Here is a 23015-nt window from a genome sequence, read left to right as displayed (position 1 = left end):
AAGACGTAGAGATCACCTTCCTCTCCACAAATACATCAGAAATACATCTACATGTGGAACAGCTCCTACAGAACACCTACTGAACACTGGCAGAAGACCTCAGACCCCCCAAAAGGCAAGAAACTCCCCACGTACCTGGGTAGGGCAAAAGAAAAAAGAAAAAACAGAGACAAAAGTATAGGGATGGGACCTGCACCAGTGGGAGGGAGCTGTGAAGGAAGAAAGGTTTCCACACACTAGGAAGCCCCTTTGCGGGTGGAGACTGTGGGTGGCGGAGGGGGGGAGCTTCGGAGCCACGGAGGAGAGCACAGCAACAGGGCTGTGGAGGGCAAAGCGGAGAGATTCCCGCACAGAGGATCAGTGCCGACCGGCACTCACCAGCCCAAGAGGCTTATCTGCTCACCCACCAGGGCGGGCGGGGGCTGGGAGCTGAGGCTCAGGCTTTGGAGGTCAGACCCCAGGGAAAGGACTGCGGTTGGCTGCGTGAACACAGTCTGAAGGGACCAGTGCGCCACAGCTAGCCAGGAGGGAGTCCGGGAAAATGTCTGGAACTGCCAAAGAGGCAACAGACTTTTTCTTGCCTCTTTGTTTCCTGGTGCGCGAGGACAGGGGATTAAGAGCGCTGCTTAAAGGAGCTCCAGAGACGGGCGTGAGCCGCGGCTAAAAGCGCGAACCCCAGAGACGGGCATGAGACGCTAAGGCTGCTGCTGCCGCCACCAAGAAGCCTGTGTGTGAGCACAGGTCACTCTCCACACCCCCCTTCCAGGGAGTCTGTGCAGCCAACCACTGCCAGGGTCCCGGGATCCAGGAACAACTCCCCCAGGGAGAATGCATGGTGCGTCTCAGGCTGGTACAACGTCACGCCGGCCTCTGCTGCCGCAGGTCCGCCCCGCACTCCGTGCCCCTCCCTCATCCCCGGCCTGAGTGAGCCAGAGCCCCCTAATCAGCCGCTCCTTTAACCCCGTCCTGTCTGACACAAGAACAGATGCCCGAAGCCAACCTACACGCAGAGGCGGGGCCAAGTCCAAAGCTGAACCCCGGGAGCTGTGTGAACAAAGAAGAGAAAGGGAAATCTCTCCCAGCAGCCTCAGGGGCAGCGGATTAAAGCTCCACAATCAACTTGATGTACCTGCATCTGTGGAATACCTGAATAGACAACGAATCATCCCAAATTGAGGAGGTGGACTTTGAGAGCAAGATTTATGATTTTTTCCCCTTTTCCTCTTTTTGTGAGTGTGTATGTGTATGCTTCTGTGTGAGATTTTTTCTCTATAGCTTTGCTTTTACCATTTGGCCTAGGATTCTGTCTGTCCATTTTTTGTTTGTTTGTTTTGGTTTGGTTTTTGGTTTTTTTAGTATAGTTTATAGCCCTCGTTATCATTTGTGGATTTGTTTTGTGGTTTGGATGTTGTCTTCTTTCTTTCTTTTTCTAATTAGTTTAAAAAATTTTTTAATAATTACTTTTTATTTTAATTACTTTATTTTATTTTATTGTATCTTCTTCATTCATTCTTTCTTTTTTTTTTCTCCCTTTTATTCTAAGCCGTGTGGATGACAGGCTCTAGGTGCTCCAGCCAGGTGTCAGGGCTGTGCCTCTGAGGTGGGAGAGCCAAGTTCAGGACACTGGCCCACAAGAGAACTCCCAGCTCCAGGTAATATCAAATGGCGAAAGTCTTCCAGAGATCTCAATGCCAAGACCCAGCTCCACTCAACGACCATCAAGCTACAGTGCAGGACACCCTATGCCAAACAACTAGCAAGACAGGAACACAACCATAATCATTAGCAGAGAGGCTGCCTAAAATCATAGTAAGGCCACAGACACCCCAAAAAACACCACCACACGTGGACGTGCCCACCAGAAAGACAAGATCCAGCCTAATCCACCAGAACAAAGGTACTAGTCCCCTCCATCAGGAAGCCTACACAATCCGCTGAAACAACCTTAGCCACTGGGGGCAGACACCAAAAACAATGGGAACTACGAACCTGCAGCCTGCGAAAAGGAGACCCCAAACACAGTAAGTTAAGCAAAATGAGAAGACAGAGAAACACACAGCAGATGAAGGAGCAAGGCAAAAACCCACCAGACCAAACAAATGAAGAGGAAATAGGCAGTCTACCTGAAAAAGAATTCAGAGTAATGAGAGTAAAGATGATCCAAAATCTTGGAAGTAGAATAGAGAAAATACAAGAAACATTTAACAAGGACCTAGAAGAACTAAAGACAAACAAACAGTAATGAACAACAAAATAAATGAAATTAAAAATTCTCTAGAAGGGAACAATAGCAGAATAACTGAGGCAGAAGAATGGATAAGTGACCTGGAAGATAAAATAGTGGAAATAACTACTGCAGAGCAGAATAAAGAAAAAAAATGAAAAGAATTGAGGACACTCTCAGAGACCTCTGGGACAACATTAAATGCACCAATATTCAAATTATAGGGTTCCCAGAAGAAGAGAAAAAGAAAGGGACTGAGAAAATATATGAAGAGATTATAGTTGAAAACTTCTCTAATATGGGAAAGGAAATAATCAAGTCCAGGAAGCACAGAGAGTCCCATACAGGATAAATCCAAGGAGATATACGCCAAGGAGAAATACGCCAAGACACATATTAATCAAACTGTCAAAAATTAAATACAAAGAAAACATATTAAAAGCAGCAAGGGAAAAACAACAAATAACACACAAGGGAATCCCCATAAGGTTAACAGGTGATCTTTCAGCAGAAACTCTGCAATCCAGAAGGGACTGGCAGGACATATTTAAAGTGATGAAGGAGAAAAACCTACAACCAAGATTACTCTACCCAGCAAGGATCTCATTCAGATTTGACGGAGAAATTGAAACATTTACACACAAGCTAAAACTAAGAGAATTCAGCACCACCAAACCAGCTTTACAAAATGCTAAAGGAACGTCTCTAGGCAGGAAACACAAGAGAAGGAAAAGACCTACAATAACAAATCCAAAACAATTAAGAAAATGGTAATAGGAACATACATATTGATAATTACCTTAAATGTAAACGGATTAAATGCTCCAACCAAAAGACATAGACTGGCTGAATGGATACAAAAACAAGACCTGTATATATGCTGTCTAGAAGAGACCCACTTCAGACCTAGGGACACATACAGACAGAAAGTGAGGGGATGGAAAAAGATATTCCATGCAAATGGAAACCAAAAGAAAGCTGGAGTAGCAATTCTCATATCAGACAAAATAGACTTTAAAATAAAGTCTATTACAAGAGACAAAGAAGGACACTACATAATGATGAAGGGATCGATCCAAGAAGAAGATATAACAATTGTAAATATTTATGCACCCAACATAGGAGCACCTCAATACATAAGGCAAATACTAACAGCCATAAAAGGGGAAATTGATAGTAACACAATCATAGTAGGGGACTTTAACACCCCACTTTCACCAATGGACAGATCATCCAAAAGAACAATAAATAAGGTAATACAAGCTTAAAATGATACATTAAACAAAATGGACTTAATTGATATTTATAGGACATTCCTTCATAAGCCAGCAATGAAGGAAATGATCCCAATAGCACAGGCACACACACATCTACACAGGTCACACGTCCACTCTTTCCCAGACGGAAGCTGAGGCTCATTCTCTGCATATTTTTTGGCCTCTTCTGAGGACAGGGCCAGGTCAACTGTGTCCATTGTTGTATTTCCAGGTACCCTGCACTGTTCCTAGCAGAAAATGCATGCTGCATATATATTTGTTGAATGAATAAATGAATGAAAAAGCACCGAGTCCTAACTGCCAAAATGCGGATGAGCAGCCAAACATTGCTGAACACCTCTCACCCAGCTAATCCTGTTCCTAAAAGACAGATGAGTTAAACAAAAAATAAGAAACAAACAAACAATGGCAAACCCAGATCTGTAGAGAAACAAAGTCAGATCTAAAAGTGTATCTCGGGACTTCCCTGGTGGTGCAGTGGATGAGAATCCACCTGCCAATGCAGGGGACATGGGTTCGAGCCCTGGTCCCGGAAGATCCCACATGCCGCGGAGCAACTAAGCCCATGCGCCACACTACTGAGCCTGCGCTCTAGAGCCCGCAAACCACAACTACTGAAGCCCACGTGCCACAACTACTGAGCCCGTGTGCCACAGCTACTGAAGCCCATGCGCCTAGAGCCCATGCTCCACAACAAGGGAAGCCACTGCGATGAGAAGCCCGTACACTGCAACAAAGAGTAGCCCCCACTTGCTACAACCAGAGAAAGCCCGTGCACAGCAACGAAGACCCAACGCAGCCAAAAGTAAATAAATAAAAGTGTATCTCTTATTGGTTTTGTACTTTGGGGAATTCTGCCTGGCATGTTCTCTTAGCCTGAGGCAATAAGGAAAACTAAAAGGCAAAATGTTCTTACATCCTTCACCACTCTGGCAGAATAGTTCAAGTTTCTATGTGGGGTGGTAAAAACTGAACCTGATTCCTAATCCTGGTCTTATTCCAATTATGTCTCTGGATCTTCTACAAACCCCTCCCATGGTCTGGCCAGTTCTGAAATGTCAGCAATTCATTTAATCCTCGTCCCCACTATTCCTTGGAAGCACAGAGACTTTTGGGTAATCTACGTAAATCCACTGATTCAAGGCAAGGGAATAAACACTGCTGAACTAAAAGCTTCCCAGAAGGCGGTACCAGAAATTACTGTGTAATGGACACAGAAGCCTTCAACCAGTGGATGGAAAGAACATCACAGGCAGAAAACAGAGCCTGAGTAAGGGCACCAACGTGAAATGTCATGGTTACAACAAATGGTCCTTACTGCTTCCTAGCATGTGAACTTGGGCAACTTATTTAACCTTTCTGAGCCTCTGTGTCCTCATCTATAAAATGAGAACAATAATAGCACCACTTCACAGGGCGCTTGTGAAGATTCACTGATATAATGGATATCAAAGTGCCTACCCTAGTGCCAGATATAGAGTAAGGACACAATAAATGCTTGTAAACAAAGTGTGATAAGAGACAGAAAGTAGAATAGTGGTTACCAGGGGCTGGGGGCAGGGGGAAATGAGGATACAGTTTAATGGGGACAGGGTTTCAGTTTGGGATGATGAAAACCTGGAAATGAAGAGCGACGATGGTTGCACAGCAATGTGAATGTATTTAATGCCACTCGATTGTAGGCTTAAAAAATGTTAAAATAGTAAATTTTATGTTACGTATATTTTACTACCACAATAAAAAATGCAAACAAAACAAAACAAAAGTAAAGCGAAAGGCCTACCCGGCAAAGCATCACAGTGTGACTGAAATCGAGACTACTTAGGAAGGGAGGTGGGAGCCAGAACGTCAGGCTGAGGAGAAATGTGAACTTGATCTACCAAGTGCCCTGTGGGAACACTTGGAAGTGCTATGACTTGAACTTGTATTTTAAAAAGGTGTAACTGATATTGCCATTTTATAAATATCACCCTGGAGTGGATTAGATGGCTAGAAAGAAGTTGAGGCTGAAAGAAGGATGTCAGACTTCTGCTGTTTAAAATGTGGTCTCCAGCTCGGCAGAATGGGTCCTACCTGAAATCATAGTCTCAGGCTGCTCCAGAACTGCCAAATCAGAATCATCATGGTGCAAAGATCTCCAAGTAGCACCTATGCACAGTAACCTTTGGGAAGCACTGGGCTAGAAGACCTGAGGAGTTCGGCTGGGAGAGGCTGAGGACTCGAAGCAGGGTGGAGCCACAACGGCCGATGTTTATGGGGTTTACTACACACGCAGCTAGGTGTGAGTATTTCACGAACCATCATTCAATCCTCGCAACAGTCCTGTGCATAAGGTGTTATTACTCTCACTTCCCACATGGAATACTATTCAGCCATAACACAGAAGGAAATCCTGCCATTTGCGACAACATGGATGGATCTGGAGTGCGTTAGGCTAAGCGAAGTAAGTCAGACGGAGAAAAACAAATACTGTATGATCTCACTCATATGTGGAATCTAAAAACAAACAAAGAAGCAAACAAACCTCACAGAAACAGAAAACAGACCAGTGGTTTCCACAGGCAGGGCATGGAGCGGGGATGGAGGGAAATAGATGACTGAAGTCAAAAGGCACAAACTTGCAGTTATAAAGTAAATAAGTTCTGGGGAGGTGATGTACAGCGTGGTGACTATAGTTAAAAATACTGCATTGTATATTTGAAAGGTGCTCAGAGAGTAGATCTTAAAAGTTCTCATCATAAGGAAAAGATTTTAACTATGTGAGGTGATGGATAGTAACTAAATTTATTGCAGTCATCATTTCACAATATATAATACATATATCAAATAATTATGTTGTATACCTTAAACTTATACAATGTTATGTGTCAATTATATCTAAATAAAACTGGGAAAAAAGTTTTAAAATTGCAGTTGAAATAATTGGTCTGAGGTTACACAGCTAGTACCTGACAGAAGTGGGATTTGAATGAGTCTGTGTACATTTGCTTCATCATCTCCACTGTACTGCTTTTCAAACCTCAGGGAAAATGAGCTCTCCTTGTCTTGCTACAGTACCCACTTTCTTTCTTTTATTAAACCCTGAGATGATTACTCTGAAAGCTCTTTAAACTATTTTGGAAGCCCACTGTTGTAGAAGACAACATACGAATAGATGGGACACGTCTGAGCTTTCCGGCCACCCACCACTCAGATGCAGTCTTCTACATCCTGTCTCCCAGCCTTTGCCTGGGTTGTACATGAAATCCCTAAGTAATCTCAATAAGTAACCTGTAATTTGTCCATGGTCAAACTGACTGTCTCTTCAACAACCCTGTCCTCCCAAATACCAAGGCTACCTAGGAATCCGGTTGATCAACAGCAGGGAGGTAATCTAATGTTTGTTCCTGTCCCTTCCTCATTTATCAACAGACTCAATATTTCCTTCCCTTGGTTGCAACTACAGGAGTTCTCCAGAATTAAATTTCCACATGCATTGTACAGTAATTCTCTAAAAGGAGTAGAAAGTCAAATTCTTCACCTTTACCAAGATAGTAGCAGAGAAAAATCCCAGTTGTAGGACCAAAGTCCTAAGCATGAGCATCGTCAATCTAGTCCTACACACGAAGGTTGCCAAGCTACCTTCCGTAACTCTCTTCTTTCTCTGCCCCTATTTGGGCCCGTCTGATCAGCATCCACCTCTGTACTAATCCTGTTCCTCCTCCTAAAGCCCTCCCCTGGGTCCTCTGCTATCCCAGACTGATGGAGAGGCCCTGATCTCTGCAGTAAGCAACTTATTTGATTCTCACAACATTTCTATGAGGTCTGCTCTAATGTTATCATCTCAGTTTCTCAGGAAAACGAGGCACAGGAAGGAAGCCCAAGATCACCCAGCTAGTAAAGGGTACATCAGAGGTTTGAATCCAGAGAGACAGGCCTTGGCATTAAAAACTACACTCGACCACCTTCCATCCTTATGTCACTGTTTCTAAGAAGTATTCCCAGATCTCCCCTAAGTCTTTCCTTTGAAGACCCCTACACAAACTGTGTCCTGTGTGTAAGCTTCCTCAGGGCAGTTGGACTCTTACCCTGCTTTCTATATCCTAAACTACCTAGAACTGTTCTCCATACACACAAAGCACTGGGTATTTGTTTAATCCAATTAAATGTACATAAGTACAAAATACGATATAGAGAACTTCGTTACCTCTCGTGAGAGTGTTGACACAAACTATTTGACCTTAACAGCTCTCCCTTTTCTTTGCAAAGTTTGCAGTGACTGAGTATGGTCCCATACACCCAGATGACAGAAGAGAAGAAATGGGAATTTAGAATGCCAAAAATCAAAGGGATGTGGTCTCTAGGAGTCCCAGGATTTTAGAGAATAAATACTTTCTGAAAAAATCCAACCTATTCAATGTCCAAAGTGAATTCTGTGTGAGGCTTACCAACCCTAGCATGTCTTAAACTGTTTCAAAGGGTTAGAGGATGTGTAATGGCCTATGGAAGCATTTACAAGATAAATGGATTCCAAGTTTCTAGCATTTTTAAACTGCTGCTCCAAACTATCTTAAACTGTCCAGGGCTACCTCCATTTCCGAAACGCAACAGGAAGTGCAGCCTCGGTTTGATTTCCGCTAAAAGAACGAGGCATCTCTGAGGACTTCACTTCCTGGAAAAGCAGAATTGATCCCAAGTCTCTGCTGCTCTGATGTGCATGGTATGTTTGCTAGTTACTATAGCTGGACAATGAAAATACTAGCAAATGAGCCCTATAGATATCCAGGTGACAAACAAGATTTTTAACATTTTAAGTAGAATTCAATCAGCCTGTATAACTTAATGTTTTTCATTATTCCCAAAGCATGTCCTAGTATTAAACCTACATACCAATCCTTAGAGAAGCCCTAACCCCTGAGATGGAGAAAAGGAGCTTTAATGATGGAAGATTCATGGGGATAATATTTCTGTTTTGCTTCTGGATGGCCTGTCTAGTACTATCCTTCCCTGACCCATCCTTCAACCTCTATTATCAGGGCTAGACTTCACTTCGCAATTAGAGTGATCTACTGTGGGGTTTGGAGGGGAGTTGTAATTTTTCCAGAAATAAATTTCTATTTTTTCTTTACTGTGGTATAATTGACAAATAAAACTGTATATATTTAAATGTACAATGTGATGATTTTATATATGTATAGGCTATGAAATGATTACCACAGTCAAGTTAATTAACACATCCATCACCTCACATAATTATCTTTGGGGTGTGGGGGGGCGGTGAGAACACAAAATCTACTCTCTTAGCAAACTTCAAGTACGGCATTATTAACTGTAGTCACACTGCTGTACATTAGATCTCCAGAACTTATTCTGGGAAGTTTGTACTCAAAAATATTTTTTGTGGTCCCTACATTTATAGCTATGGCACTGTATATCAACCTTGATTTTCTATTAATCCATGAAATTTGTAATTGACATTTAAAAAATCTAGCTGAGAATGAATATAAAGCATCAGTATATTTTTGTCATAGCTCTTTTATATCTTCTTTTGATTTCCCCTAGACTTCATCTGAATTCTCTTAGGACTAGGACATATGGAAAGCACCATCACTTGAAAAGCTAAAGGACTGCATTTATTCAAAATGCATTCACAGAGTGCCTACATTATGCCTGGCTTGGCAATACCAAGCATGGGAATCCAGAGATGAGGGTGACATAGTCTCTGCTCTTGTAAAGTTCATAGTCGATAAAGGGAAGCATTTAAACCACTAATTATAACCCCTCTATTAAAAAGGATTTCATCAAGTTAAAACAGTCTGTGAATTCCAAAAAACACAAAAACAAAAACAGCAGCAAGAAAAAAACATGTAAAACTGAAAAATACTGCAAACTTTTCAATTTAATTACCGAGAGTATATTGCTATCCTTCCTCTTTGAAATCACAAAGAAACTAGGGTGGGACTTGCTAGCAAGCTGTCTTCAGGCCCCTTGCTATAGGAGACCCTTGGAGATGAAAACATTCTCATTATGTTATTCTTGTATTTAAGCAATAACCTCCCTTGGGATAGGGCTCGGATTCAACCATATTTACTGCATTTAGCTTTATAACTGTAGGAAGATAGAAGACTTTTCAGAAAAGTTAAACATAGGAATAACATTAGGTGACATTTGTTAAGCACTTACTACATCCCAGGCCTTATTATTATCTTGCCCATTTTATATATGAGGAAAATGGGGTCCAGAGAGGTTAGCTAACTTTCTCAGGGCCACCCTGAGAGTCAGTGGCAGTGCCTGAGCATTCTCTCACTAGCATATGGCCTCTCCATGACTTAGCACTGGCCCTCTTTCAACACTTTACCCATCTGCAAATGTCACGTGTCGTCTCCCATCTACTCTCCTCGCACCCTCCCCTCCATTCTCCATCTGTGAGCTTCCCACTGACTAGGAATAAGCACGAACATCTCATGTTTCTCCCAATTCTGGTTCCCTAGCCTATCAACAAATTACTTTGAAGTTCTGTAGCAATCACATTTACATCCAATAGCCTTTCTGCAATTGATCATGTCCTTGAAATTCACCAAAAATCATAAATATGCTGACAAACTGTCTAAACACATCAATGCCCTTTGCTGAAAAACAGAGGAGTTTGGTTTCTATCCTGGTGAGAGCCCAGTCCCTTGACAGTGATTTGTGAGACACAAGATTTGAGTATTTGAGAATCTCTGGTCTATAGCAAAGAGTGACAGTCCAGTGTACTTCAAGACTCTAGACATCATTGAGGCTGAAGCACAGCAGCACTTGGGCTTTGTAGGTGGTAAGAATCTTGAAGCGCATTCCATCAATTCCCTCCCACCTCTCCTTCCTCCAGTGCTTGGAGATGATGGGTCCCAAGCCCCTGCTACACCTCTCTCCCTGCTACACCTCTCTCCCACCTAAGAGATCTCCCAGAGCCCTTTTGAGTGTTTGTTGCTGCCATTATCCAAGTGGACCATGGCATCAAACTAAGGCTAAGACTCTTAGACTCATTCAAGATCCAAGGACACATTGTTGAGAATAGTTCCTGACGTCTCCTAGAGTCAGATATTGAAATAGAAAAATGTCCTTATCTACCCTTGACACATCACAACTCTGCCCCATTTCAGCTACTCACTGATACTGTGCAAAATTGAGCTAACAAAGCTGGTTGTGCGTTGCCTCTCTTTCTAGGCATAGTCATGGACACTTTTCTCTTCTACCCTATTATTTTTCTCTCCCCCCTTTCACCATTTAGTCCCCATGTTCCAATATTGGTTCATCTCTAAAAGAATCAACCCAGGAATTTACCAAAAATTAAGAATGAGAAACTCAAAAAGCATAATAGATAGCTCATCTGTAAGAAATAGTGTAGAGAGAACATGTTAAAGGGAAAAGGTCCACAGGAGAAAATTCTACCTCCTAATATGCTGGTTCTCTTTACCAGATAGCTCTTATGTAAAAAGTAGACACAATTTTGGAAGTAAATATAAGTTTCCCCTCATCAGATAACACATCTTTCCTGCGGAGTTGTGTGTAAGTGAAATCCTATTTATTCATCTGACATTTGATAGAAGTTTTCTAAGTGTGAACTCTATGGCAGACTCTGGGGTATAAAGAGATGAAGCTGAGAGATCAGACTTGTAAATAGATAACTACAAGGTCGAAAGCGGCAAGATTTAAATTCATATAAAATGCTCTGGAAGCTGAGAGGAGGGAATAGAGACAAGGAGCACAGAGGAAACACAGGACTAAATAGAGACACAGAAGCTGGAATCAGATGTTACAGGTAGCAAGAGTGCACCTGGGCGAAAGTAACTATACATTTCCTTAAATGCAACCCCCTGAACTCTGCCACTGTGAAGTTCAGGGTTCCCTGACTATTAGAAAGCTCAGGCTGCCAGTCTTAGAACCACAGAGAAAGTAGACTAAACTGCGATAGAGGAGAGGAGAGCAAACCATTATCAAAGAAAAACTATTTTGATCCACTGTATTTCAACAGAACTTCGATTTCAATCTGTCGAGGAAAACCAATGTGCATAATGTTGTCTAACAATAAAAATAATGTAAAGCACTAAAGTACAGCCTCCAAAATTCCAGGAGAAGAGAAGCTCTTTTTTTTTTCTCTGTGTAGGGAACCGCTGACCCCAAGAAGATGGGCTGTTGGCTGTGAGTGGCCCCTGTCCACACAGGCCTAGAGGTCCGCGATGCCTGAAGACCAGCATGCAGGAGTCTGAACTGCGCAGGTGCATGCTGCATGACTCAGCTTCCAAGCTCCCCAGAATTGGTTCCCCGGGTCTGGAGCCTGTAGGGATAGGTTGGGCCTCGGGCAGGGACTTCCGGGGCCGACTCCAGGCTGCCAGGGTCCATCCTGCTCCTAAAGTGAGTTGCTAATAAAGAAGCTCTTTCTTGCCTGCCCACCTGCCTTGGACCTCCCCTCCTCACTTTGGCCCAAAAATTGTTTTTGGATGAGTGAATAAATGAATAAATGAAGTAATCATGCTTTAATATTGGTTAAAGCATTGGAATTTGAAAATGATTACATAAATAATTAGTTGAATCAAGATTATCCCCATGTTACTTTCACGTCGGTATCTGTATGCCTCCTTCCCTAAAATGTCTAGGGCTTTTAGATTTCCTACATAGTAATTCCTCTGCCCCTTACAAAAGCTGAGTAATAACTTATCCTTTGACTTGGATTCTATAGATCTGCATAACACTTTAAAACTCTTCCATTATTACTCGTGGGGGTACAAGTTTACTGCACATTATATTAGAATTTATAGAAACTAAAGGTTATTCTAGTCACTCATCTAATTCAAAGATTTGATAAAAATGACCAAGATACACCACAACTAAATAAAAGGCTTATGTTAAACTTTCAAGTTTTTTATTTACGACTTTTACTGGCTCATAAGATAAACATTTGGTATAAAACTGTCCACATTAGATCTACCTTATATGCAACATAAACAGACGCTGACTTTTAAAAACTCTGTATTAAATAGAATGCAAATCATATTCATTGAAAAGAAAACTCACTGAAACTTGAAGCCAAGTATTTCAAAATTTTGCAGTATGAGAAAATTACTTTTTACTGTTTCCTTAAAAAAAAAAGTTAATTTGTCCAACCTTAGGCAAACTCACTTTTCCACAGTGGAAAAAGATGGGTTCTCAGAAACATGGAATTGAATTTGTTCTGTGGCTCAGCAAAGGATTCTTTAAAAAAAAATCAAGTAATTCTTGATATTCTGAAACTCTCTTCTTTAACTCTTGTCCGAAGCAACACACTTTCCAGGCTTCATTGGAAGAGGGGGATCCTCTTTGTTTGTCACAGGTGTGATGCTGGTCCCCCTGAACCTCCTCTCCAAAGACATGGACTCAGTTACCAAAGCCTGTCCTCTCAAAACCACTAAGTGGAGAGGGGGAGGGGAGAGATCTCTGGCGAATCGCATCCCTGAGCAGCAGCATCTAAGAACAGAGGGGACCATGTCAACAAATCTCATTCTCGGTTTGGGGGGTTGGGTCGTTTTCTGTCCTCATCTCAGCAGCAGAAAAAGTGCTAAGCCTAGAAAGACAGTTTCTGAACCGATTGGAGCTAGCCCAGCAGTTTTTGCTACCTCCAAACCTGCCAGAGCCTAAATCAATGCAAACATTCATGGTCTGTTTTCCTAAGAGTTGCGATTAACTGCTGGTCGTCTTCTTGCTCAGAAAGGGCTGGCAAATCTTATTCCTGGGGATTTCCAGAATACTAAGGCCAGATGCCATTGCTCACATATATGAAATAGCCTAGTACAAGTAACCCAAGGCTTTCCTAGAGGTCATTACTCCCACAGAGCACTAGCACCAAACGGTGTTAAAAGGTGTGCAGCAAAAGTAAAAGTGAAGTGTTCCTTGGTTGGGTACGTTTGGAAAATGATGAGTTAAATATAGTGAAGCAGATTTCTTGATTACAAGACATCTCAGGGCTTTTCATAGGTTTAGGATCACTGGGAACATGTCTTTGTTTTGATTTATCTCCCATCCTCAAGCACCTTCGATGGCCAAAGACATTTTAACTTAGGAATGACACAAAGGAAAATCTGAAAACCTAACAATAAATATTTAATGAGCTCTGGGATAAAAATGCTAGTCTGGGAGCCCCCCAAAGTTTATAAAGGGTCCAGGGAAAGATGAATGTGGTAACTACATAGGCCACTTTTAACTAGTTTACTGGTCTCAGTCCCAGGTACTCCCAAAAAAGTGCCCAGCATAGCCTGCACTATGGATAAAGGACTCTCACTTAAACTTCTCTTTTAAAGAACTATTACAAGGAGTGCTTGCTTCAGCTGCACATATTCCAAAATTGGAATGATACAGAGAAGATTAGCATGGCACTTTGCAAGGATGACGGACAAATTTGTGAAGCATTCCATATTTTTTCCATGTTCATTATGCTTCAATAAATCTGAAATTTAAAAAAGAGAAAACAGGAAAGACTTTCTTCCAACATAAAAAAGAGCAATTGCAATGACTGTGCATTACGTATGTTTCTCTTTCAGAATTATCTATGTAAGGTAATGTTCTCCTTTTTGCAAACAGTATGAACCATAAATTAATATGACCTTAATCTCTGACGTCTAAATAACTTCGAAGCCAGGAACAAGGTAAAAGCTGTCCATCAGGTGTATCACCACATTGGAATTCCTATACTAAGGAAATATTCCCAGTATGGAATTTCAAGGGTGCACAAGGACAACTTGTGTATCTATTGAGATGTTTTTATAAAATGAGCAACTTGGCATGAGACACATCTAAGTCCCATGCAATTTTTGAAAATGCAATTATTTATGGAACTCACCAGTTGAATACTTGGGAAAATGCCCCCTTTGGAAGAAATGGGTGACACTGAGTATAACTGTTACATCCTAAGATTTATAAATTTATTTTTCATATTTATTTTCATTACAGAAGTATCAAAGTTCCCAGGGTACCTAAACACCATATTACATTAATTGCAATAAATATATGCTACGTTTTATTTTATACATCACAGTTCAAAGGAAATATGTACGTTGATTTTCTTTTTTGACATCTTTATTGGAGTATAATTGCTTTAAAATGGTGTGTTACTTTCTGCTTTATAACAAAGTGAATCAGTTATACACATACATATGTTCCCGTATCTCTTCCCTCTTGCATCTGCCTCCCTCCCACCCTCCCTATCCCACCCCTCTAGGTGGTCACAAAGCACCCAGCTGATCTCCCTGTGCTATGCGGCTGCTTCCCACTAGCTATCTACCTTACGTTTGGTAGTGCATATATGTCCATGCCACTCTCTCGCTTCGTCACAGCTTACCCTTCCCCCTCCCCATATCCTCAAGTCCATTCTCTAGTAGGTCTCTGTCTTTATTCCCGTCTTACCCCTAGGTTCTTCATGACCTTTTTTTTTTTCCTTAGATTCCATATATATGTGTTAGCATACGGTATTTGTTTTTCTCTTTCTGACTTACTTCACTCTGTATGACAGACTCTAGGTCCATCCACCTCACTACAAATAACTCAATTTCGTTTCTTTTTATGGCTGAGTAATATTCCATGGTATATATGTGCCACATCTTCTTTATCCATTCATCCGATGATGGACACTTAGGTTGCCTCCATGTCCTGGCTATTGTAAATAGAGCTGCAATGAACATTTTGGTACATGACTCTTTTTGAATTATGGTTTTCTCAGGGTATATGCCCAGTAGTGGGATTGCTGGGTCATATGGTAGTTCTATTTGTAGTTTTTTAAGGAACCTCCATACTGTTCTCCATAGTGGCTGTATCAATTTACATTCCCACCAACAGTGCAAGAGGGTTCCCTTTTCTCCACACCCTCTCCAGCATTTATTGTTTGTAGATTTTTTGATGATGGCCATTCTGACCGGTATGAGATGATATCTCATTATAGTTTTGATTTGCATTTCTCTAATGATTAATGATGTTGACCATTCATTCATGTGTTTGTTGGCAATCTGTATATCTTCTCTGGAGAAATGTCTATTTAGGTCTTCTGCCCATTTTTGGATTGGGTTGTTTGTTTTTTTGTTACTGAGCTGCATGAGCTGCTTGTAAATTTCGGAGACTAATCCTTTGTCAGTTGCTTCATTTGCAAATATTTTCTCCCATTCTGAGGGTTGTCTTTGGTCTTGTTTATGGTTTCCTTTGCTGTGCAAAAGCTTTCAAGTTTCATTAGGTCCCACTTGTTTATTTTTGTTTTTATTTCCATTTCTCTAGGAGGTGGGTCATAAAGGATCTTGCTGTGATTTATGTCATAGAGTGTTCTGCCTATGTTTTCCTCTAAGAGTTTGATAGTGTCTGGCATTACATTTAGGTCTTTAATGCATTTTGAGTTTATTTTTGTGTATGCTGTTAGGGAGTGTTCTAATTTCATAGTTTTACATGTACCTGCCCAGTTTTCCCAGCACCACTTATTTAAGAGGCTGTCTTTTCTCCACTGTATATTCTTGCCTCCTTTATCAAAGATATGGTGACCATATGTGCGTGGATTTATCTCTGGGCTTTCTATCCTGTTCCATTGATCTATCTTTCTGTTTGTGTGCCAGTACCATACTGTCTTGATTACTGTAGCTTTGTAGTATAGTCTGAAGTCAGGTCCAACAGCACATTAAAAGGATCATACAGCATGATCAAGTGGGGTTTATTCCAGGAATGCAAGGATTCTTCAATATATGCGAATGAATCAACGTGATACATTATATTAACAAATTGAAGGAGAAAAACTATATGATCATCTCAATAGATGCAGAGAAAGCTTTTGACAAAATTCAACACCCATTTATGATAAAAACCCTGCAGAACGTAGGCATAGAGGGAACTTTCCTCAACATAATAAAGGCCATATATGACAAACCCACAGCCAACATCGTCCTCAATGGTGAAAAACTGAAACCATTCCCACTAAGGTCAGGAACAAGACAAGCTTGCCCACTCTCACTGCTATTATTCAACATAGTTTTGGAAGTTTTAGCCACGGCAATCAGAGAAGAAAAAGAAATAAAAGGAATCCAAATTGGAAAATTAGAAGTAAAGCTGTCACTTTTGCAGATGACATGATACTATACATAGAGTATCCTAAAGATGCTACTAGAAAACTACTAGAGCTAATCAATGAATTTGGTAAAGGAGCAGGATACAAAATTAATGCACAGAAATCTCTGGCATTCCTATACACTAGTGATGAAAAATCTGAAAGTGAAATTAAGAAAACACTCCCATTTACCACTGCAACAAAAAGGATAAAATACCTGGGAATAAACCAACCTAAGGAGACAAAAGACCTGTATGCAGAAAATTATAAGACACTGAAGAAAAAAATTAAAGATGATACAAATAGATGGAGAGACATACCATGTTCTTGGATTGGAAGAATCAACATTGTGAAAATGACTCTATTACCCAAAGCAATCTACAGATTCAATGCAATCCCTATCAAACTACCACTGGCATTTTTCACAGAAGTAGAACAAAAAATTTCACAATTTGTGTGGAAACACAAAAGACCCCGAATAGCCAAAGCAATCTTGAGAATGAAAAGTGGAGCTGGCGGAATCAGGCTCCCTGACTTCAGGTTGATTTTTCATTTATGAGAATATATCATCATATACACACCTATATAAATATAATATTAGATGCAAAAAATTTGCATTCAAGTTCAGTTCTCTTTTCATTTGTTCTACAATTGAGTTTACATGCATGTATACATACATACACACACACACACACACACACACATCATTGATCTAAAATCTCCAATTTACCAAAACCAAGACATCTTTTCTTTCCTGCATTTGATTTTATAATTCTCTAAGGGAAATGGGTAGAGTGCTACCTTTAGAGTGTCTAAGTAGAATAAGATACGGTTTGCATTTTAAATCTGTAGCTGGTAAAAATCAATGACATCTCTAAACAGATATTTTTATTATTTGTTTACACAAATAATATTTGCTACACAATTTCACATGTATTCAATTCACCAGTGTTAAGAGTTGATTGTGACTAGTCGAACGATGTTACATCTTGACCTGTGCTTTAACTGAGCACATCTTGATTGTATGAATTATTGAATTATTGACTAATTCAGGTGTTATTATTTTAAAATGCAGTTCATTACTTAGATTTACCCCCAATCACTTACAACTTGGCAATCAGTTTCAAAACACAGAGGACTCTTACTTCCATTAGATTACAAACACACAGTACAATATAAAAAGTAAGTATAAAGCAAAAATCTAAAAGATGAAAGGCATTTTCTTACCCAAGAACGAGAATTGAAGAAACTGGTGAGTGCTGTCTGTGGACACTGGATAGTCTATTCAGTTCACCTTTGAAGAAAGAGATGTTTCTAGATCAAAAATAGCCTTTCTAGCCACACAAGGGAAGTCAACAATCATGTAACTGTACATTTCAAATAAAGATAAGAGAACCTATTTTCAACTACCAAGACTTCCCAGGTTAGAACTGACTTTGGCACACAGTGCTATGATTCTCATAGCAATGCTATGGGCTGGAGAAACTGGGATTGCTCCTCACCCAAGAATGCTCTTAAACTGCTGCCAGCTTCTCCACGAAGTCAAATTTCTTTAGTCTCTCCCTAATTTCAGCTCCCCATCAATCACAATGGCAGCCTACTTGACCGAAGGCACTAAGCTTTCTCATGCTAACTTGTCCAGTCACCTTGATACAAGCCTAGAGATGATGTTAAGATCTGCCACTATACAAACTCTCCTTTATGTGTAATTAGAAAAAAAGTTTACCTGAATCCTTTACATGGTTTTTAGATATGGAAGTGATGTTGATGTTCACAAATTTCTTCTACCAAGTGTTATGGATTTTCTTTGCATTAAACAGGGAGTGTCTCCACCTTCTCTGAGAAACATATAATCCTTGTACTATCTGGATGGTACTAATGCTGAAGCCAAATAGCATGGTCTCCAAATAAAAATCTGTTTCTGATGTTTGCCAAACATACTCCACAGCATCTATGAGGCCTGAAGGGATCTGGGGATCTGGATATATGAATGTGTCCAAAAAGATACCATTTTTCTCAAGATTTTTCCAGAATCATGCACATGCTCTCCCCAGATTCCTCTTCCCTCAGCCCTCTAGAGCTCAGTGTCTACTTATCTTTCAGGGCACTTGCTACTTTCTAGGATGTCTGATCACTGTTCGAGCCTTTGTCACTGGAGTGTGAGCACAAGGCCAGAATCTGGTCTCGTGACTGCTTGTCCCCAGCACCTGGCACAGAGTGGCAGCTCAAGAGGCATCCACTGAAGGGAACTGGGGCCGCTTCTCAACATGTGACCTCAGTTCCCATTGGCCAAAGGGCATCTGCAAGAAGCCGACTGGGTGCCTGTGGTGGCATTCACACCCAATGCTTACTCCACTGGCGACTGGCATCCAGAACTATTGGCTTGGCACAGCTCTGACCTGGAGGAAGAGCCTCTGACGAAATTTGTCATCTGAAACCCCTGTGAAGCAAGCAAGAGCAGTGATGTGGATCCCGGGGCCCACCTAGTTAGGCAGGTTTGGGTTGGCTTCGTTTACTAGGCTGATTCTATCTCACCTCATTGCAGATAAGATCACGTTACTAAAGGGAGAGCACAGGGGGTTCCATATGTTTGTTAATATGCGAATGTGCATATCATATCATGGTTACATGTGTTCTCTTTGCAGCTTTTAAACATCCCTCATAGTCAAACTGTCTCAGCTTGTCACCCAAGGCCCTCTACAATATGACCCAACTCACCTCTTCAGCCACACCATAGCTTACGTCTTCTGAATTCCAGGAAGTATGCACCATCACTCAGTCACACACACTCTTCCATCCACCCACCCAGGCTTCGCTCAGGACAGTCTCCCTGCCTAGAAGGCCCTTCTCCACATCTTTACTAATTGAAGCCATATCTATCCTTCAAGGCACATTCTCCAAAGCACCTTCTCCAAGAAGCACTTTCTGATCCCCTCTCCTGTAGTCCTGATGGCACCTGCCCTATCTGGCCCTGTATGAAAGTCACATGTTGTCAGTTTCTCCCCTCAGTGCAGGGAATAAGATTAGTTCCTCCCTACAATACATGGCTGTCTGAACCTAGCCTGCAAAACTGTGAAGAATAAATTGCATTCAGCTCGTTGAGGACTGTGACAAGAGTTTTCTCTTTCTCCAGAGACCCTAAGATTCAGGAAAAGAATAATCTAAGGTATAGAAAAAGATGTAGGAAAAAACGTAGGAGAGATGACAATATGTAGATAGCCATCTCTCGTTACATAAAGGTATATTTTAAGTGAACCACTGAAAGAGAGCTTAGTGAATCATTTAATTAAGAATCTGGGGACTTCCCTGGTCGTCCAGTGGTTACGACTCTGCACTTCCACTGCATGGGGCATGGGTTCGATCCCTGGTCGAGGAACTAAAACCCTGCATGCCGTGTGGTGCAGCCAAAAAAAAAAGGAATCTAATAGGTAAGTTTTCTCTGTTTTCAGTCCATTTTCAGATTAAAATCTGAGAATCAACTATTGAAACAAACTGAAGAAAATTATACAGGAACTCTTCATAGCAGAACTTTCTAAACAGGAAGAATCACATATACAAACTCACAGAAATACTGAATTTGAGTCAAGAACCTGAAAGTATTACATATTACACTGGAGTATTTTAGGCCACTCTTGGTCCATATTTATTAAGCTTCACTCTACTTGACTCCATAGGAAGTTACCAAGGAAGCAAGAATTCTGTTTTCAGGACATTGAGTCCTATGCTTCTGATTTCTGGACAAATTGAGGTGTCTTCAGCAATTTCAAGTGCTTCCATGGATTTAGTTATTTGTTCATGTCCCAAATAGTTATCGACTATGTGCGAGGCACTGTGCCAGCTTGTTTTTGTTGCTGTTGTTAGCACTTAAAGCTAGAAGACCGGGCTTCCCTGGTGGCGCAGTGGTTGAGAGTCCGCCTGCCAATGCAGGGGACACGGGTTCGTGCCCCGGTCCAGGAAGATCCCACATGCCGTGGAGCGGCTGGGCCCGTGAGTCATGGCCGCTGAGCCTGCGCGTCCGGAGCCTGTGCTCCACAACAGGAGAGGCCACAACAGTGAGAGGCCCGCGTACCGCAAAAAAAAAAAAAAAAAAAAAAAAAGCTAGAAGACCTACAGAGAAACAATAATTATTTCAAAGACCTACGTAACTGTCAAAATAATTCTTTAAAAATTGAGAAGGGGGGACTTCCCTGGTGACGCAGTGGTTAAGAATCCTCCTGCCAATGCAGGGGACGTGGGCTCGAGCCCTGGTGCAGGAGGATCCCACATGCCGCGGAGCAACTAAGCCCATGCGCCACAACTACTGAACCTGCGCTCTGGAGCCCGTGAGCCACAACTACTGAAGCCCGTGTGCCACAACTACTGAAGCCTGTGCACCTAGAGCCCGTGCTCCGCAACAAGAGAAGCCACTGCAATGAGAAGCCCGTGCACCGCAACGAAGAGTAGCCCCCGCTCGCCGCAACTAGAGAAAGCCCACCAGCAGCAACAAAGACCCAACACAGCCAAAAATAAATGAAAATAAAAAATTGAGAAGGTGGAATATTGAAAAGTAAAAGAACCAAATGGGGAAACTGATGTGGTCAGACAGGCTGGGTTCTCTAACTGAAGATGTTAACATTTTAATTTAATTTGTAAGCTAGTTGGGCACTACAGCAAATTTCTGAGAAGGGACTATACGATCAAAGCAACTTTAAGAGAGATGATACCACGGGCTGAAGCAGACAGGCTGAAGAAAGCCGTGAGTTTAGCAGGTCTACTGAAGGAACAGAAGAAAGTTGCGAGAGAGGACAGATTTCAGACATGGCATAAAGGAGGCAGACAAAAATGAGAAGAGACAAAGAATGGGTTACAAGGCAGATGTGATACTGCCGTTATGGGCCTGGGGGCAGCGGGGGCTCAAGAGGCTGAAGGTCACAAGGTCAAAGGTGTCATTTACTAGAGGGAAACTGGGTTACAGAAGAGTCTGGAGAGAAAATTCACCAGCTGTGGGTTCTCTTGCTTGTTTAGGCATCAATGAAACATGTAGGAAAACCCACCCTCTATTTGATAAGAATTATCGATTCGACCAATAGATAAGAACAATAGTTGGACACATGACTTGGCGATCTCTTCTAGTTTATTCTATAAGACGCACACAAAGAATATTTGAAATTCGACTCATCACTATAGTGCCCCAAGGGACTGACCTGAGGAGGGGAATATAAGACCTTGGAAATATTCAATGAGAAGGATAGAGGGAGTGAGCGGCAGCCGGGAGAGAGAGGAGAGCCCAAGCAAGCAAGGAGCACAGACCAAGCAGCTTCTCCACCCCGGAAAATTATGAGGAAGTCCAGGATCAGGAAAGAAACCAGGAGAGAACTGGAAACAACAGACACATTCAATTTATTAGTACTAGCATTTTACAAAACCAGTTCTATCTGCTTTTCTTCCTGGAAACACCTAACCTGGGTGATCTCCCTCCCAGCCCTGCACAAAGCCCATCTGCCCAGAAAGGCTTAGCTGGCCTCTGTCACGGGGGGCCTTTGGACAAAGAAGAGGGATTTGCATAAAGGTGGTCTGCTGAGTACAGCCCCTATTTGAGGCCTTGCAGCGTTGAAAGAGCCATTCTCCAACCTGGCAGTGTAATCCTAATGGAGAGCTTTTGTCCCCCAGGCTGTGGTGGGCCGCTTTATTCAGCTGACAATCCACAGTGAAAGAGTGAATGAACCATCTCCTCTTGGTAACACTCAGGCAGCTGGCAGCCCACAGGCCGAGGGCTTACCCAATAGGAGGCAGGACAATTGTCAGCCTCAGACGCAAAAGGTGCTCCACGAGGGAGTGCCTACTTGTAGTGCTCCTGGCTGCATGCTGGGCACTCACCATTCAAGACCAAGGTCCTGGGGCCCGACCTCCGCAGAGGAAAGGGGCTGAGGGAGCTGGGAGCTCCAGCAAAGCCATTCCCTACAATACTTGCTAAAGAGATCAAAAACCTTTCAGCACCTTGAAGGCCCTTCGACAGTTTTGTAGAACTCTATAATCATTTCTTATTAGAACGCTGGGAAAGAGCCAGGTTTCTGGTTTCTTTTGTGATTTCATTTTTTTTAAAGAAATTGATTTTTGTTTTCTTCCTTTTGAGAGTGTTAAATTTACAAAACAGAATGGAGACTCAACGCAAACAATTCTACCACTCAGAGGCACATACTGCCGTTTCAGATGATTTCTTTCCAGTCTTTTTAATGGAGCTCTGAAAATTCTGTAAATACAGTTTGTTCTTGGGCAAGTCTAACTGATCCCTATTTTTCAACTAACAAATAAGCCCTTTCAAATTGAAGTGGTTTCTCCTAAGTTATCTTAACCCCCTTACCTTAAGGTAATTCCCCAGTTTTCCTGAATTCTGTTCCATTCTTCTGTGTACCCTAGGCTGCCTTACCCAATAAAGCAGGGAAATTGTCTCCCAGAAGCTGCTGAACAT

At 41.8% G+C, this 23015-nt stretch overlaps 1 long non-coding RNA gene and 1 other non-coding gene across 2 annotated transcripts in view; one reads left to right on the top strand and one right to left on the bottom strand.

Moving 5' to 3' along the window:
* Window positions 1-1106: 1106 nt before the first annotated feature.
* LOC125963120 (uncharacterized) overlaps window positions 1107-23015 on the bottom strand; it is a 228868-nt gene continuing 206959 nt past the window's right edge. The window contains exon 2 of the long non-coding RNA XR_007474908.1: window positions 1107-1146. This is a non-coding gene — a long non-coding RNA (uncharacterized LOC125963120). The remainder of the gene's footprint in view (window positions 1147-23015) is intronic.
* Window positions 13808-13913, top strand: LOC117198209 (U6 spliceosomal RNA). The gene has a single exon (XR_004479267.1). It is a non-coding gene; the product is annotated as a U6 spliceosomal RNA (small nuclear RNA).

Source organism: Orcinus orca, chromosome X (genome assembly GCF_937001465.1).
Source record: "Orcinus orca chromosome X, mOrcOrc1.1, whole genome shotgun sequence".
Lineage (NCBI taxonomy): Eukaryota > Metazoa > Chordata > Mammalia > Artiodactyla > Delphinidae > Orcinus > Orcinus orca.
This window is presented reverse-complemented; position numbering and strand designations above follow the sequence as displayed.